This window comes from Pinus tabuliformis, chromosome 4_2 (assembly GCF_031772625.1).
Source record: "Pinus tabuliformis cultivar Carrire ecotype Pingquan chromosome 4_2, CPIR1, whole genome shotgun sequence".
Classification (NCBI taxonomy): Eukaryota; Viridiplantae; Streptophyta; class Pinopsida; order Pinales; family Pinaceae; genus Pinus; species Pinus tabuliformis.
Window position 1 is genome coordinate 915,585,487 of NC_142304.1, and position 6,148 is coordinate 915,591,634.

General features: G+C 43.1%; 1 pseudogene; it reads left to right on the forward strand.

The window, feature by feature from the left end:
* Positions 1 to 228: 228 nt before the first annotated feature.
* LOC149172648 (aldehyde oxidase GLOX pseudogene) lies at positions 229 to 2,201 on the forward strand (annotated as a pseudogene).
* Positions 2,202 to 6,148: the final 3,947 nt, after the last annotated feature.

Below are 6,148 nucleotides of genomic sequence, written 5' to 3' on the forward strand. Positions count from 1 at the left end.
AACACAGACAAATCGCTGGCAGTTTACCAATCCCCACAAATATTAAAAAGTAGAATAAGCAAAAGCCGTCAGCGTTGGCGTTCTGTTTCTCGCACTGTCACGCATTTCACATGCTTATCTCTTTCTAAAATCCAAACATTACACGTCAGCTGAGCCGTGTGCAACCGGTCTTTGTCCATGCAAAAACACCTATATATACATTCCGAGTCTCCTAGTGTTACTGTGCAAGAGATTCCAAGGGCAATCAATACTTCTAAGCAAGAATTGAGAACGCCCATTCTGAGTCTCCTAGTGCTAGTGTGGAAGAGATTCCAGAGGCAATTCATTCTTCTAGCGAATAATTGAATTGGTTTTTATCTGCCAAATTTCAATTGCAGAGGAGAACATACATTACAATGGGAGAATGGAGGACTCTGTTGATCGTTCAAGCTCTGTTGATATTGATAATTAATGGTTATGTTGGATTAATTTCAGGACACCAGATTCACCAAGGCAGATGGGAGCTTCTCCTGCAAAATGCGGGAGTTTCCGCAATGCATATGACGCTAACCCACACCAATAAGCTCATCATTTTCGATCAAACGCTTGCCGGTCCTTCGCAAATTATGAGAAGCGACCCACCCTGCAACGACGCCACCGCTGCCGCCTTGCAAGATTGCTGGGCACATTCCATCGAGTACGACATCGCCACAAACAGTGTGAGGCCTCTGCACCTTCTCACCGACACTTTCTGTTCTTCGGCTGCTTTCGCCAGCAACGGCACACTTATTCAGACTGGAGGATGGAGCAATGGGACAAGAGTTATTCGCTACTTCGCCCCATGCTCCGACGCCAGCTGCAACTGGATTGAATCGCCGGCCCACCTAACTGCCAACCGATGGTACGCGTCGAACCAGATCTTGCCCGATGGTCGGGTCATTGTCGTAGGGGGGCGCAGATCGTTCAATTACGAATTCGTTCCGAAAGCCCCCTCTGACGGTGCCTTCCAGCTCCCATTCCTGGCGAAGACCAACACTGTGGGAGAGGAGAACAATCTCTATCCCTTCCTCCATCTCTCGTCAGACGGCAATCTCTTCATTTTCGCCAACAAGGATTCCATCCTCTTCGACTACAACAAAAACCAGGTACTCAAAACCTTCCCCACCATGCCTGGAGGTGGCGCCCGGAACTATCCTTCGTCTGGTTCTTCAGTAATGCTTCCCCTGGAGTCCCCTAATAATTTCCAGAAGGTGGAGATCCTAATCTGTGGAGGAGCCCCGGATGGAGCTTTTGTAAAGGCTACTATGAACCAGACGTTCGTGGAGGCGTTGAGGAGCTGCGGGAGAATGGAGATCACGTCTCAGAATCCGCAATGGGAGATGGAGGACATGCCCGGCCCCAGAGTCATGGGCGACATGCTCATTCTCCCCACTGCCCAGATTCTCATAATCAACGGTGCCAAAAATGGCATAGCCGGCTGGCAATCTGCCCGGGAGCCTGCATTGAGTCCGTTTCTCTACACACCCACAGAAGCATTGGGCGACAGGTTCAGAGTCCTAGCTCCCACTAAAATCCCGAGGATGTATCATTCCACTGCCAATGTTCTGCCCGACGGACGTGTTTTAGTAGCCGGGAGCAACTCAAACTATGGATATCGCTTCTCCGGTGTCCCGTTTCCCACGGAGCTGAGAGTGGAAGCATACATTCCTTACTATCTGCATCCCCATTACGATTCCAAGAGGGTGAACATCACTGCCATTTCTACGAGAGAAATCAAATACGGGTCAAAATTCATTGTTCGCTTCTCTCTTTCGAGGAGGCCGAGCGAGAACATAAAATTTAATGCATACGCCCCTCCCTTCACAACGCACAGTTGGTCCATGAACCAGAGAATGCTCTCACTTGCAGCCACACGCGTTGTCAAGGGTAAGGGCGGATATTTAGTTGGGTTGACGGCTCCACCAAGCACAGTGGCGGCTCCTTCGGGGTATTATTTGTTCACCATCGTGAATGGAGGTGTGCCGAGCGAGGCGAAATGGATTCGATTCATCAGTTAAACGAGGTCTGAATCTTCATCAGTAAAGGTTAATTTGTCAAAAATGACACTGTAAAGCTGAGGCGATACCGCGCCAAAAATAATTTCTTTATATTTTAAAATTGTTAGTTATTGTATATCCTGTATCTATTGTGTCCATCAATAATACAAATGTTTGTTGCACCAATTCCATGGTATTGGTATTGGTGTTGACATATTCCTAATATGAGAATTCAGAATACATTGTTAGGGCGGTTGAGTAAACGGTTACGCGGATGTTTGTAACCAGCGGCCTTGTCATTTCTGTGTCGACATAGTATTTTTTCTAGTCTTGATTTTAAGAATAGTCATAAATTTGACGGACGCGAAGGAAATTAATTGCCTGCCCATTCGTGCACCTCAAAGTATATATATAAACTATTAAAAACATGGTTTTAATAGTTTGAATTTTTATTTCTTAATAATGATATAATTAAAACATCAGACAAAGTTTTACATCTTAATTTATAAGATTAAGATTTAAAAAAAAAAATCATATGTTTTAACATGTAAAATTAATAGGTAGATTTTTTAATATATAAATTATTAGTTAATATATATATATATATATATATATATATATATATATATATATATATATAATTTTTTTATTTTTATTAAATAAATTCTTTAAATTTAAAATATGATCTTCAAAATCTTAAATGTAATTTTCATATATCAATTCATAAGGAATAATGAAGTTAATTCTCATAAAAAAAAGTATGCCAGAAGTGTTTAAAGACAATACCTTCAGACATGCTCTTTGTTACTTTGAGTAAAGTACCTTCACACATGCTCTTATACCTTCAAACATGCTCTTTGTTACTTTGAGTAAAGTACCTTCACACATGCTCTTTGTTATTTTGAGTAAACTTTTGTAAGTGTGATATGTCATGAAAATGTATGTAATTATGTAGCTGGTAATAATATGATTTACAATGACTGAGATTGGAAGTTTTGGTTTGAGAAATGTCATTTATGTGTGAGTATTTTTTAATTTATTTTTTATATTTTAATTTAATTTGATACTTGTGTAATGATTTTTGATTTTATAAATTATTATTGTGTGATGATTTTGGATTTTATAAATTATTAAACATGAAGTGATTTGTGAATTGAGTTAAATATTTGAAGTAAATGTAAATTATTATTATTAAGTCTAGTTATTTTCTCAAAAGCATTAATTACGAAAGTCCAATGGCTACTTATTTCTACGGAAAGATTATGGACTGAAATAGTCCATAGAAAATACATTTACCCCTATGTTATTGAAAATTAGATAAAGTCTCCAAATAAACACAAACCAATGCTCATGTGGTCTCGAAAATAGTAATTAAATCTTTTAGTGTAATTCAAAATGGGCTAGCTTGGAAGGTGGGTTATGGAGAAATAGTTAAAATTGCTGAGGGTCCATGAATTGGAAGTGGAGGAAACCATATATTGTTGTAGGAGATGGTGAAATTCTTGAACATCAATGGGAGATGAATCCTAAATGAAGAGATATACCCATAAAACACATCTATATTGTCATGCCCCCAGGTCTGCGGTAGTTTTCCAACCGCTTTTGGCGAGGTGCGGCACCACCGAACACTTTCTTTTCACCAATACTAATGTTCATGGACTACGCCTAATTCACTTTCTCTTACTTAGTTTGTGTTTCGCAACCAAGTATTATTATGCATAACCTTTATACTAATGAACACCCATACTCATTCATTATCATGAGCAACTATAAAAGAGAACAACAATTGCACAGTATAAAGGGAGGGGCAACTCCCTAAACAATGAGTCTTCCCAACAATATATATTAATCAATCTTTTCTTCAATAATACAAGCTTCACAAGTATCCTTGGCAAAATCCAAGTCTATACTTAGCCAATTTTACAATAGAGGCAAAACAACCTTTTACAACCTTTGTGCACACCTTGCACGGTGGGAGGGTGCTCACCCGAGTCACCAAGACTCCCTCCTCAAGTCTTACACAAAACAACCCTTCAACCAAGTCACGGGCACGCCTTGCCCAACCTTCATTTCTCACCAAGTGCGTCCTCAAAACCGTGCACAAGACAACTCCTAAGCGCATGAGTTGTGCGTTTTTCCCTTGCCTCTAATGCGCACTTCTTATCTGCACTCAAGTGAAGATGCTTGATCGAATGCGTTGATGCCAAATGAGCTTTACAATGCTCCAATATATATGCGTATAAGGTGTGGGTGGTGGCTCACCCGACCGACCATCCAAATGTGGTTTGCACACCCTTCAAGTGCCTTTATAAGTGTCGGCCAGCCCTCCAACACTTCCACGCTTCGTTGGGTATAAACTCCCAACACAATCTACCCATCGTTGGCAAGTGTCACATGTTTAAGTCTTTTGTCGTAATGCAATGTCGCATTTCCGTGTGTGCTAGCTCGCCCTGCGCCCGCCCGCATGTAGCTCAGCTCGCCGCGCGCCCGCACGCCCGCCCGTGTGCAGCTCAACTCGCCTGCGGCCGTGCTCGCCCGTTGTGTGGCCCGACTCGCTCGCTCGCGCGCCCGTCCGTGCATGCTAACTCGCCCGCGCGCCCGCCATCTCACCCGCGCGCCCATGCCCGTGCCCGGTCCGCCCGACACCCAACCGAGTCGACTAACCGAGGACCTTACATCCTCCTCCACCTAAAATCGTTGTCGTCCTCAACAACATGCCATCTCGGTAGCCGTCTACCAAGATCATCACTATCCATGATGTCAACTCCTCCACATACAGCAAACATCCCTGCAACATATGTAGAACTCCATCTCCATCATGTCTCACCTTAGTAACCAATTGTCACCAAGCTCTCCATACCAAGGTATACACCCCAACGGTATGTCATGTATCGGATATCATCTTGATCCATGATCATCGACCTTTCTGTCACAATCTCCACATGTTGCTCTCCATCATGGAAGGTTGGTTCCTCCATCCAAGCTACATGCTTCTTGAAACATCTCATGTTGATCTCATCATGTGCCATCATGTGAACTGCTGCCATGATACTCCAACAAATGCTAACACATCTCTGCACATTGAGCTCCCCTCATGACTTGAACTAGTCGGGTGATCAGTCCAACTATCACGCTCAAAACATGAGAATACACATCCTCATGTCACCATAGTCGTTTCTCAGAACATCCTGTCACATCCTCAACTCGATCAAGAATCCATCTCCATATAAGTATAAGCTATGCTCAGGTCCATGAAGTAACCCTCATCTCATCTGCAACACGCTGTCCATGATGTTTGGTGTCAATGTGCTGCATGAAATCAGCCACATCTATCCCAACATCATCCGTATGTGTATCTCCCCCATATGAGGAGATCATCTCATCAATCTTCAACTCTCGGTGTGCCACATCTAGGTCCATGAAGCAACCTCCATCATATCTGCAATGTACCATCCCTCAAGTCTGCCATAGAAACAAGTATGCACCTTTCCCATCTATCCATGTGCTGCCCGTGATCATAGATCAATCAGCTCCCATGTGTCAAAAGTAGTTGAGTCTCGGCTCAACCCATGCCCAAGTGTTGCCACCAAGGCATCATCATCGTTGTAACTCCAAAAGTCACAACAATCTCATGTCATCATGAGCCCCATGTGTCATCTCCAACCAACATCTCAGCAAGCATACAAGTCTCGGCCCAAAGCTCTCTGCAAGATGCCTCAGCTCTCCATGTAGTAGGAATGCTCCATAGTCTGCTCACAACTCCATCCAAGTCCATGGCCTTGTTGTACATAAGTGCACAACCTCTCCATCGTCTCATAATAAGTCTCCATGTCACATCAACAAATCCATCTGCACAATATCCCTGCCTTGGCACTCCTCATTGGATGATCACAAGTGACACCTATATAAGTGCTCCCGCATAATGTCCCTGCATAAGACTTCCATGCTCCATGTCTCCAACCTGATGTCCATGACTAAGTTGTCCATGTAGTCCAACCAAGTAGACCCTTCACAACAATCGATCATCCTCATCCAAGTCTGCAATCTTCGGTTTACTGAACTCGGTCACCCAACCATATCATCATCATCACAAGTTCCTTCCATCATAGCTCCCCTCCACTGAAGGTTCCACC